The sequence below is a fragment of the Bidens hawaiensis genome, unplaced genomic scaffold, assembly GCF_021521415.1.
Source record: "Bidens hawaiensis isolate Kalapana, Puna unplaced genomic scaffold, B.hawaiensis_p1.1 tig00020787_1, whole genome shotgun sequence".
Taxonomy (NCBI): domain Eukaryota; kingdom Viridiplantae; phylum Streptophyta; class Magnoliopsida; order Asterales; family Asteraceae; genus Bidens; species Bidens hawaiensis.
Genome location: NW_027493200.1, coordinates 193,161 through 206,220, shown reverse-complemented (window position 1 = coordinate 206,220; position 13,060 = coordinate 193,161). Strand labels below are relative to the sequence as shown.

The following is a 13,060-nucleotide window of genomic DNA, read 5'->3' as shown; positions in this document are numbered from 1 at the left end:
AGCTCTAATCGTGTTCCCGTTGTAGTTCCAAACTAAAACATCCAAATACTGAATGTGTATATATATATCCTAAGCATAATCACATCTTCAACCAGTATTCCCAAGTTGGTTGCTATTACACCTCACATGTTAAATTCACATATATATGTCTATAGTCACCTTTTCTTTTACAAGGGGCAATTTCATATATACCCTTACAAACATTAAAAATATCAAATATACCCATGCAAAACTAAAATATTATATATATCCTTACAAATTAAACAAAATATCATATATATATACCCAATTAATATATTATAATTTAGCAAATGACCAATTTACCCTATCTAATAACATCTTTAGGTTAAAAAAGGAAAACACAATCTCTGAAACTCCTCAGATCTGAAATCGCCGTTATTGCAATAAACCGCTATAATCGCCGGTCACACGGAGTTGGTACAAATCTCTCCATTGCTGGTCACATACGGTGGTGATGGTGGTGTGCGCAGTGGATGAAGGCAGACGGTGGTGAGGCAAGGCTGGAGAAGGAAATCAGTCGCCAGAACTGGTCGGAATAGTCCGGAGACAGACGGTGTGTGCAGTTCCTGGTTGCTCGATGCTAATACGGACGGGAAAGGTTGGAGTTGTAGGAAATTAGGAGATTTGGAATTTTGGATTTTGATTTACTCATAATTTAAAAGGATAGAATGGCCATTAAGTAAAAATTCATTAAACCTGAGTATATATGATATTTTCATTTTTGGTTGGGTATATATGATATATTCAAAGTTTGGAAGGGTATATATATGAAATTAGTCCTTTTTACAAACTCATATAAATCTGTAACCTTGCCATTCTCTAAACATGATGGGAACAAATTTGATCAGTTCAAGTAACGGAATGCAAACCGTTATGTCATAACAGAAAATTTAGGTTTGAGAATGGATCGATGTTAATGAATATAGGTTGGATCCTACAATATGCTAAGAAAGTAACACAATCATCAAATGATCCAATGTAATTGAATCCTCCCTGCGTAAATCTTTTTGCATCTTCATCAATTTGCAAAGTAAGGTTATTAAAGTACCGATCCAAATACTCCTCCTTTCTCTGCTCATATCATTCATCTTCAATACTCTCCATACTTTGTGTACATCATCATTCGTCCATATTGAACTCCTACTTTCAAACATATTCGACAAGTAACACACCGATCCCTCAAGATGATATTAAATACGTCGAGTCGTAATTGATCATTTCTTAATATATTCTTGTCAAGATCAGGCGTGTAAAACACACTAGGAATCAGAAAAGATTTGTCAAATACGCTCATTTCTATTGGTAACCATATAAGCCACAAACGAATTGATGATTGTAAACAGAAATTATATATGAACAAGAGATTGTAAACGGAATGGAAATTATTATTGATTACACTGATGATTCGATTACAATTGTATAGCCAGCCGTATATATATACATATGAGGCGTCACATCGATTCACATCGCTTTTATCTAAACGGTGTTTACAAACAACAGGTATTGTACCCCTAACTGCCTAACGGGCCTAATTACATAATTATATATATGCCCCTGTTAATAATTAATATTTACATAATAATACACATATATATTATTATATTATATCCTTAGTATCTGTATGTGATTAATACTTCACTGTCCCCCTTTATCATAAACAATCTTAGTGTCTTCATCTTCTTTACATGGGCATCTTTCATTTCTTGAAACCGGGTGGAGGTTCCCGATTTGGTCTTCATTTGACTTGCTTTCATCATCACACAGGTTCACTCCAACCCTTCAAGATAGATTAGTTGGACACATTAAAGTCACAACCAACATCCATTGCTATGTAGGTCCAGGCATCGTTCACTATTGCGTCTACAAATCTTCCATGTAACATTGCCATCATTAATAGCTCGTATAAATCTATTTCTGTGCCTCGCTCAGGTACGATGGAATGGGCTTCTCGAAATAGGATTTAAGGTACACTGTGTGGTACCATTCCACGAGTTCCTTGAACATATTTATGAACTCATTCACTTGTGTGATACAGTGACTTATTAATGATATTGCTGGACGAATTGAGTAATCTTCTTCGATTCTCGAGTCTTTTTGGGCCTGCAAATCAGTCGCGTCAAAGTAATTTGCCAAAAACTCGTCCCTATTCACTTTCAAACGCCTCTGACCCCATTTGAATCTTCCCCATCAATATTCAAATTAACTGTGACATAAATCTCCTTCAAATATGACTTTAAATCCTTGTTTAGTTAATTGTTTTAGGCTTAATATATTATTAATATTATCAATGCTAGGCACGTAATAAACACTCTTCTCAGGTGTATTTATTCCATCAAAACAGATTTTCATGTCTTCTGTTACTTTTATAAACTTAAGCTCGTTATCTTTCCAATCAGTTTCTACTCCAAAACCCAATTTATAATTTGTAAACAAAGCCCTGTTACCGATCATATGATTATGGTAATTTGTGTTTTACAAACCATACTCTATCCCATGTTTGTAAAACAGTCCCCGAAATTAGGACTCCTTAGTTTGAATACAATCAAAGTTGAATATTGATGTGGGACTGATTTAGAGGACATTCATACGAAAAATGACCATACATATTGCATATATGACAATTAGGCAATGCCTCATGAATGGGATTAGGACTTACAGTGGGTGCTTGAATTTTTCCTTCGGGTTTTTTGTTCTTCTATGCCTGCATTGATATGAGTTTCTTCTGTATCTCTTTTTTGCATGCTGCTTTCTAATCCTCTTCCCGTCCTTATAAAGTAAATGATCATCACCAACAATTAATCCCGCAAACCTTGCTTCAATTTCCTTTTTGAATTGAGCATGTTCATCTTCTGTTGTAACATGGTGACACACATGTGTCCAGTCTTCATATTTTGAACCCTCACCGGTTCCAATCGCTACAACACGTACATCTTCTGTTGCAGACATCGGTCTCGTTCAAAACACCATCTCATTCCGATTGCATCCTTCTGAGATTAAGCGTGATCTCAATTTCTTCATGGGAATTCATCTTCCCGATTGTGGTTACTAATTTCTTCTTTGGCTGGATCGAATCTTCAACAAGGCTTCTGATACCAACTGTTGGTAATCAAAGAAGCCACAAACGAATTAGTGATTGTAAACAAATGTCACCGGTTCAAAATCATTTGCCTTATTTGATCGCCTGTTCAAATGTCCATTATTTCTCTGATGAGGGCAGAGACATCCTCTCTTTCTCACATCTTGCAATATGCAACAAGATGGCTTGTGTGCAGTAATAGAAGCAACTCCTTGTCTTTGTTCGGTTCTTTTATCATCTTTGAAAGTTGCAACATGTGTAGACCAATGCTTGGTGTTCGCTCGGATACCAATTTGTTATCTCTTGTGTTGGTCACAATCGGATCTTGAACTAGAAAAACAAAACAGAAAATATGGACCAGATTTCTACTAACTTTTGTAGTTTTCTTATAACAAAACTGATTTTTAGTAGTACATAATCAAAGAAACAAACCCCTCTATTTATAGAGTGGGAAACACAAAACTACTTAGACATCCACTTGACACACAAGTTGGTCTTACACCTTATCCTACCCACTTGTTATCTTCTACAAATCTTCTTCTATAAGCAACCCGAATTTTCGGTCCAAGTGGCTTGCAACTTGTTTTATTTTTACTACTAAACTTTAACCCAAAGTTAAATATGAGAACTGTTTTTACCGGCTGGTAAAACCCGAGCTGAACAGTAACACGGAATCAACTAACATTCACCCCCTTGATTCCGTTCTTCAAAGCTGTTAGGTCTTCAACTCCTAGAATTTCCCTCATCTCAATAAACTTGACTCTTGGCAAAGCTTTAGTCAAAATATCGGCTTTCTGTTCGTCTCCACTCACGTGTTCTATCTTCACCAAATTCTTTTCCACACATTCTCGGATGAAGTGATACTTAGTATCAATATGTTTGCCTCGTCCGTGAAATACTGGATTTTTCATTAACAAGATTGCAGACTTGTTATCCACACGTAGTGTTATAGCTTCCACACTTTTCTCAGTTATCTCCTCTAATAAACCTTTCAACCAGATTGCTTGACAAGCTGTAGCGGTTGCGGCTATGAATTCAGCTTCACAAGATGACAAAGCAACTGTATTTTGCTTTTGACTACACCATGCTATCGGACCACCCCCGTAATAGAACACCATGCATGTTGTGCTCTTGCCATCCATATGATCGGTCGCATGAGAACTATCACTGTAGCCTACTAACTTCGCATCTCCATTTTTCTTGTAACGAATCCCGGAGTCAATCGTGCCTTTTACATACCTCATCACATGTTTCACAGCTTGAAAATGTGATGTCCTTGGGGACTCCATAAAACGACTAGCTATACCAACCGCATAACTAATATCTGGTCGTGTGTGTGTTAAACATCGAAGACAGCCAATTATTCTTCGATATTCAGTGGCATTAACACACTCTTGATCCTCATCTTTTCCAAGTTTTAGACTTGGGTCCATAGGACATTTTGTAGGATTGCATTCCCACAAATTTGCATCTTTGAGAATCCTCGTGGCGTATCCAGCTTGCTTCAAAGTGATACCCATCTTGTCTTGTTTAACTTCTACTCCCAAGTAGTAAGTTAATAAACCCAAATCACTCATTTCAAAGCGATCTTGCATCTGTCTTTTGAATGCATTGATCTCATCTTTACAAGGTCCTGTGATGATTAAATCATCCACATAAACTCCCACAATTAACGGACCAGCCTTGCCGATTCTCTTGTACACAACATGTTTTCTTGGACAATGAGTAAAACCAAGCTGTTTTAGTGTTGCATCCAACTTCGAGTTCCAAGCTCTCGGAGCTTGTTTCAAGCCATACAAGGCTTTGGATAGCTTGTACACGAGGTGTTCTTTTCCCGGTTTCTCAAATCCTTCAGGTTGAGATACATAGACATCTTCTTTCAATTCTCCATTCAAGAACGCTGTTTTGGCATCGAGATGGTGAACTTCCCATCCATCTTGTGCGGCTAGAGAAACAATTAACCGGACGGTTTCCATTCGGGTAACCGGAGCAAATACTTCATCATAATTGATACCGTGCTTTTGAACATAACCTTTCGCAACAAGTCTTGCTTTGTAACGAGTTATGTCACCTTTGGCGTCTCGTTTGGCTTTGTAGACCCACTTTAGACCAATTGGTTTAACACCTTTTGGTGGTTGAACCAATTTCCAAGTGCCATTCTTCTCGATCGAATTTAATTCGTCTTGCATAGCAATTCTCCACTCCTTGCTATTTTTGGCCTCACTAAATGAACCCGGTTTTCATTAAGTAACAATAGGTCTGGGTCTTCAAATCGAGGTGGGTTAAACGGGATTTGTTGCAATGATTGGGTCCTTGAATAAACATTATTCAGCTGTCGAAAACCTTGGGTAGGGGTGTCATCATAATATGAGCTAAAAATTGGGCTCACGTCTGATGAACTTGGCTGTACATAGCTGTTTGGACTGTTTTGGTCAATAAATGGGCTGTCCGGGCTGTCCGGGCTGCCTGAATCAACCCGCTGACTGTTCTGTAAGGGGCTGTCACCTTCAGTAGTTGGGCTGCTGGTCACAGTAGGTGAACTAGGCCCGCTGTGTTCATTTTGGGCAGCAGCTATCTCGCTTTGATTGGGTGAAATCTGGGCCGAACCAAACCTGCTGGTTTGGGCTTCATCTTCAACAGTGAACTCGACTGAGTCTTCTTCGTTTGTCTCGAGTTCTCTGACCCAATTCCATGGCTTGCTTTCCTCAAAGCGAACATCCCTGCTTACACACACCCTTTTGGTTCTTGGGTTGTAAAGTCTATAAGCTTTACTTCCCGGTTCACTCCCGAGATACACCATAGATTCACTTCTATCAGCCAATTTTGTTAATTGTACCGTGGGTACTTTAACATGGGCGGTACAACCGAACACTTTCAAGTGTCCCAAATTCGGTTTTCGTCCTTTTAACGCTTCATATGGGGTCTTCTTTCCCAAAGCTTTTGTAGGTGTTCGGTTCAAGATGTAAACCGAATGTCGTACACCTTCTCCCCACAACCATTGTGGCAGTTTCATTGCCATCATAATAGATCTTGTCATTCCAAGTATTGTTTGATTTCTTCGTTCAATAACACCGTTTTGTTGCGGTGTATACGGTGCGGTTAAGTACCGATTTATACCATCTTCGCTGCACAATTGTTCGAAGTTTGTAGACACAAACTCTCTTCCACGATCTGTTCTTAAAGCCTTTATTTTATAACCTGTTTCAACTTCAACGGATTTCTTGAACTTGGCAAATGCTTCCAAAGCTTGATCTTTAGGCTTTATCATGTATACCCACATGAATATGCTAAAATCATCAACAAGCAACAGAAAATACTTGTTGCCAGATGGTGTGCAAGGTGTAATAGGACCGCAAAGATCAGCATGTATTAGTTCAAGAGGTTGTTTTGCTCGATACGAGGCGTGAGACGGAAACGGAAGCCTTCGTTGCTTCCCGACCAGGCAACTTTCACATAGTTGTGACTTGTGGTTTATGCTTGGAACCCCCATCACCAACTTTTCTTGTGTCATCATTCTCATGACATCAAAGTTTAATGCCCGAGACGAGCATGCCAAATCCAAGTTGTCTCGTTCATTTTAGAAAGTAAACAGGTTGGTGAAACAACATGAAGACACACTTTATAGAGCCAGTTTGGAGACCTCTTGACCTTCATTAAAGCTGCTCCCGATCGGTCATAGAGTGAGAGATAACCGTTCTCAATATTTGTCTTGCATCCAACCTCATCAAGTTGCCCGAGACTCAATATGTTATTACATAAATCTGGAATGTAATAAACATTAGTAATGAGTCTTTGATCACCATTTTTACACTGCAGAAGAATCGACCCTTTGCCTCTGATTTCAACTGCTGAACCATCTCCAAACTTTACTCGCCCTTTCGTTTTTTCATCGAGTTCACTAAAGTAAATCCGTTCACCGGTCATGTGATTACTTGCACCATTATCTAAGTACCAAGTGCCTTTCTCGGTACTATGTTTAGTATATTCGCTAGGAAACACATTTTCTTCATTCAACATTACCAAATCTTTTGTAGACTTTACCATTAGTAAAGTAGCATCATCATCCTCCCTTGCCAAATTATCTTCGCCTTCGGTTCTTCTCGGAGCCCGAAAATCAGCTACAAAGTGACCAAGCCTATCACAATTATAACACCTTTTGCTATTTTGATCAGCAGCATGTCTGGCCTTTGATTATTATTCGAGGGGTGTCTACCTCCTCGTCCACGGCTGCCAAATCTACCGCGTCCTCGACCACGACCACGGTGATTGATCGGAGCTGAACGAGCTGATCCTCGGCCTCTGCCGACTTGTTTCGCCTCAGATCTGTGATTCTCTTGCCATTCAGATCTAGTTAGTAATAACTGACCCGAAGAGTCTTTGGCTGCTCCAACGGGTTTGATGCGTTCTTCGTATGCTTTGAGACGTCCAACGATTTCTTCAAACGGCATAGTATTCAAGTCAGAATACTGTTCTATTGTAGCAACAATAGGAAGAAATCTGGTTGGTGCAGAAGTCAACAACTTCTTTACTAGCACCTTTTCTTCAATTGTCGTTCCAAGTGTTTGGAACTTGGACACGATCCCATCAATCTTGCTAGCATAATCATCAATGCTATCAGCCTCCTTCATGCTCAATAATTCAAACTCTCGATTAAGGGTTTGAATCCGAGCCTGTTGTACCCTTTCAGCACCAAGATACCGAACTTTAAGGGCGTTCCACACGTCCTTAGCAACCTTGTGACATGCAACTTGCAACAAGATCCGGCAGCGCCTGGAAGATGAAAGCCCTTGCTTTCTTTCTGACTTTGACATCCACGTCAACTCCTTCGGGGGTGGTTCTATGGCATCCCATATTCCTTGGGCATCCGACTCCATCTTGATAGCCCAAGAGGTATAGTTCATTGTACTTAGTGACGGACATTGGTACGATGTAATTCCCCCAACTTCTCAAATTGTAACACCTGCTGGAACTGAGTTTTGATCTGCGGTGGTACTGCTGCTGCTTGTATCAGCCATATGGACTGCTGGTCAGATTCGTTTTTTATCAGATTCTGGGCTGGAACAGGGGTTATGGCGGGTAAACAGGCCGAAACCTTCGACCTATGTGATTGGCGATGGCTGTAGTGTTTTTCTGGACCAGTTTAACGGCTGGTTGGATCAATGAGCAAAGCTCTGATACCAATTATTGGTCACAATCGGATCTTGAACTAGAATAAACAAAACATAAAATATGGACCAGATTTCTACTAACTTTTGTAGTTGTATTTCTTATAACAAAACTGATTTTTAGTAGTACATAATCAAAGAAACAAACCCCTCTATTTATAGAGTGGGAAACACAAAACTACTTAGACATCCTCTTGACACACAAGTTGGTCTTACACCTTATCCTACCCACTTGTTATCTTCTACAAATCTTCTTCTATAAGCAACCTGAATTTTCAGTCCAAGTGGCTTGCAACTTGTTTTATTTTTACTACTGAACTTTAACCCAAAGTTAAATATGAGAACTGTTTTTACCGGCTGGTAAAAACCGAGCTGAACAGTAACACGGAATCAACTAACATCTTGGGATATCAAGAGAGGAACGATTTCGATAGTTTGGTAGAACAAATTTTAATGACATAATGGTTAAACAAAGATTTCGATCAACTTGGTGAATAAAACAGATGCAAGCAGATGTTTAAATATACATACAAAGGTAGTTATGTAAACCGTTAAACAGTAACATAACTTAAACTACCAACTACTATAACCTCGGTTATTAACAGGCGTTAATACCTACTATAATTGATTACATAATACAACTATTATCTTAGGGTTACATGATACACATAAAATTATTAAGTTTAAATATCAATAAAACAAAGATATCGTATAACGGTTGGCGCTTCGCAAGATTTCCATACTTCTATTGCATGTCACATAACCACAAACGAATAAAAAGTTACAGCTGGTTTAAGTTGGAGTTCTAATTAACTCCCGATCATCTCACATTCAATATATCGCGTTACTGAATAGTTGGCAAACAAATTCCGATTCTACATACACGAAAGAGTAAACAGTGGTATATTACTATAATAGATTAAGACCTTCCTAAAGTTGGATAGGTAGAAAATACAGATATGCAAAATGTTTTCGAGTATCAAATATTCATACACATATAGTTGGAAAAAAACATACATAGTACTCAACTAACTAGAACTTGTGATACATACTAATTATAATAAAACCTACATGTTTGCAAACAAACGAAACGTTTTGGCATCTAGAATGATTTGTCGCACTGAAGCTACAGCCCCTATCACTGAGAGACCGGTTGACCCTACACCAATCACTGTATTGACCCAAAAAATTAAGTCTTTTTTGGATGGTTTGAATGTCAAGTTGTAAAAAACCATGGGCAAAATAAAGTCCAAAGGTATGCAACTAAATGCACCGAATAATGCCATTATGTCTCCAAAGAAAGGAAGCATTGCTGCAAAAGTGGTTGCAATGATTACCGATATTGACCTTGTTATAAGCCGAGGCACAAAGTTTCTAGCCGATAACTGACCCTTCTTCGGATCTGCAAATCTTCGTTCTAAAACCACATTTGATGGTTGCAAGTAAACCTAATATTAAAAAATTAACATGACTTAGTGACACTCATAATTACCAAATCATAATATGAAAAGGATAAAAAAAAGGTTACCAAAGTACAAGCTGCAACTTGTAAAACAGTAAAGCCATTGGTCATAAGAAGGAACCATTTGGGCAACAATGGGTTAGAACCCGCCATAAAGTTTTGAAGAACAGAGCTATCCACTTGGTTACCAAAAGCCCAATAACCAGAAATCCCAACACTAAATTAATTTGAGATTATAACTGCATAACACACTAGTAGCCCTTTGAACATCTTGCCCTTAACTGGCTCTGCTATTGTGGCCTGTTCCAGCCCAAAAAGTAAATGCACAATAAATGACTATATTAGGTTTTATACATTATGAAAAATATTACAAAAAAAAAAGACCTGTATCTCAGGAATAATCCCGTTTCCATATGTCGTACAAATTATCGAAATAGCATTGAAAAAGCCGAATATACGATTTATACCAACTCCGGTCAAGGAATAGTTCCTAGGAGGCGCTTTATGGGAATTTCCTACAAATAGTCCTTTTTTCAGTTACTTTATCTAACCGTAATTATGATAACGCGATATCTAATAATAAATGTTACTTTATCCGAACATAAATATGATAGCGGATATCAAACATTCCCTCAATATCATTATCATTAAATCAGTAAACGACATGAAAGCGTGTATCGATCGGTTAATACATAAATTTAAAGTTACCTATGTAAATTGCTCCAGCAGTTGTACAAGCACAATAAGCAAAACACAAGACGAGTGACGCAAGATTGATGTGTCGCAAGGAATGAAAAGATGGGATTTGGGCCAAAATGAGTGTAAAGCTTCCAAATATCACAATAAAATGGGATAATTGCATACTCCCATCTGGTCTTGCCAATAAGTATATAAACTGCACAATAAATGTTATAAATATTCGACACTTCTATGATAGTGATGATGTTATAAGAACAAGATCCTCAACAAGTTGTATCAAATGTCGGCTCACCTTGAGGCTTTGCCCTCCTAGTAGAGTACAACCAATAACCGCACCATAGCACGAGCCTAACTGAAGTGGGCCCACATAGTACCGACCCCATCCCGGGCCTGTTAAGAAAAATCAAACAATATATGGTTGACTATATAAGTTAATTAGCGCGAGAAGGGTATGGTTGTAAATTGTTACCTAAAATGTCATGGGCCATGTCGCGGAACCTAAGTTGGCGGTGGCCAAGCTCGGCCTGATGTTCCAATACTAGAGATAGGAGGTTGTAGGAGTAGAATGTGATGACTCCTGCTAGGGCCAACACCGCCACGCCGCCCTCCCACCCCAACAATGCTAAGGCAAATGGTAGACTTAGTAGTGCCGGTGCTACAATTGCGGTTGTCAAATGGTACCCACAATGCAGCCATGAACCTATGGTACCACAAACATGTGTATAATAGTAATACTATAATTAGCATGATTGTGCCGAAAAGTGTGGACTCAAAACGGTCAAGATAATATTTTTATTTAGTAAAGTGAGTTTCATCAAAATTCAAAAAATAAAACTAAAAATACAAAACTAAAATTGGGTTTAATTTCTATATATCCATTCACTATGATCACCGTCTTCATAATATACCATTTTTGGACCTATTAACAAATTTGGGTAAGCAATAAGTCCATTTTAGACTAGTGGTAGAAGTCAGTACATCGGATGATGATTTGGAATTGATCGGCTGATCATTGAATCGTTCAAAAGTTTTCTATCTATTTCGGGTTTTTAAGTATTCCTCTGGGAATTTAAAATCTCGGAGACGGCCAGGGTGAACTAAACTAATATATCTTGCCATTGTTGGAGCAAAACTTGACATAATCTCTAAACAAATATATTCCTGCCAACATAGTACTCATGCTTACATAGTTGCATGTAAAATATGCATACAGAAAACTATATTTATAATCATGATTCTTACCTCGAGATTTAAGAACGAATAGAGCTCCGGCATCAAGCTTCTTGGGGGGCGTAGGTTCGGTGGTTGTAACTTCGTAGGCGTCTGCAAGAGATATAATCCGGTTGGTGGGAGCCACCGTTCCCATGAGTATATATGATCAGCTGTTGTTTGTCTTTCTTACAGCAAAGTCAAGCTAAATGAGTGGGAATGATAGTTTCAAATCAACTGAATCTTTTATACCATAAAATTATTTTTTTTTTATTATTTAGTTGTTATCGTCATTCGTCAATATACAACATATTCAAACATTAGTATAATTTTTTAATGTTGAAAATGATATCAATTTAGTAGTATTGCTATGTTATTTAATTATCCTTGTATCTTAATAAAAAGAAAGTGATTTATATAGAATAACTAAAATTAGCTACAATGAATGCAACAATGGTTGTTTCAATTCAGTCACGTATTATAGTGATAGAGAGAAACTTTATTAAATATTCAAAGTTTCTGAGTTTCAGTAACTAAAAGGAAAAATTGTCTAAAAAAATCGTTGAATAAAAATAAAAATAGTCAGATTTTGGTTGATTCTCATGTTGTGTATGGTATATGGATATCCACGTGATTAGAATCATCCTTTTGTTGGTTATGAATGGTGATGCAGCGGTAAAACAATAACAGAGATTGAATCACGCTGATTCTGCAAATACCCGTGTGATTCTTTCCCGAACTTCCAGAAAAGACGTAGATCGTAAATAAGATAAATAATTGAACCTGTTGATTCACACAAATACCAGGATCAATTCTTCCAACTATCGTTGATTCACAAAGAATACCGATAATTAGGTCCTTCACACACTAACACACACTGTGATAGAGAGCAAATGATTTTTTTGTATATTCCAAACCTTATTTTCTTACATGACAAAATCTCAAGTATTTAAAAGAAACTATAAACCATTAGGCTTCTAATGATTAAACCAAAAGACATAAAATATTAATTATAAACTCTTGTAATTCCATAACCTATGTCTTCATTATTTGGTAAATGTTTGATCTCCCCACATCATTCTCTCCACCTTTGAAAAACTCGCCCTCGAGTTTTTGTCTTTGAACCGTAGCCACCTGGGTCAAAGGGACCATCCATCCGATTCCAATTTATAGTTATGATGACCTGCTCAAATAGTTTAACTTTACTAATCATCTTGTCTGACTCTAGGCTTGTACCACATGGGTTAAAGGGAGCATCGATACACTTTCTTTTTTCTACAAGTTCAAGTGATCTTGATAATATTTCTTTGCTTGCATATTTAATAATTGGCCACATTATATCTTGTGCATTTTTAAGATATAATTGATTGATTTCTAACCTTAGAGTGTTGTCTGTGAAACTTGCATACAAATCTTCATAAATGACAT

At 37.7% G+C, this 13,060-nt stretch overlaps 1 pseudogene across 1 annotated transcript; it reads right to left on the bottom strand.

Annotated features, from left to right (window-relative positions):
- Nucleotides 1–9,174: 9,174 nt before the first annotated feature.
- LOC143561785 (GABA transporter 1-like) lies at nucleotides 9,175–11,843 on the bottom strand (annotated as a pseudogene). Its single transcript, XR_013140374.1, has 7 exons — nucleotides 11,666–11,843; nucleotides 10,893–11,123; nucleotides 10,716–10,813; nucleotides 10,433–10,619; nucleotides 10,109–10,239; nucleotides 9,791–10,024; nucleotides 9,175–9,710 (listed from the first exon to the last, which is right to left on the bottom strand). The product of XR_013140374.1 is annotated as a GABA transporter 1-like (transcript).
- Nucleotides 11,844–13,060: the final 1,217 nt, after the last annotated feature.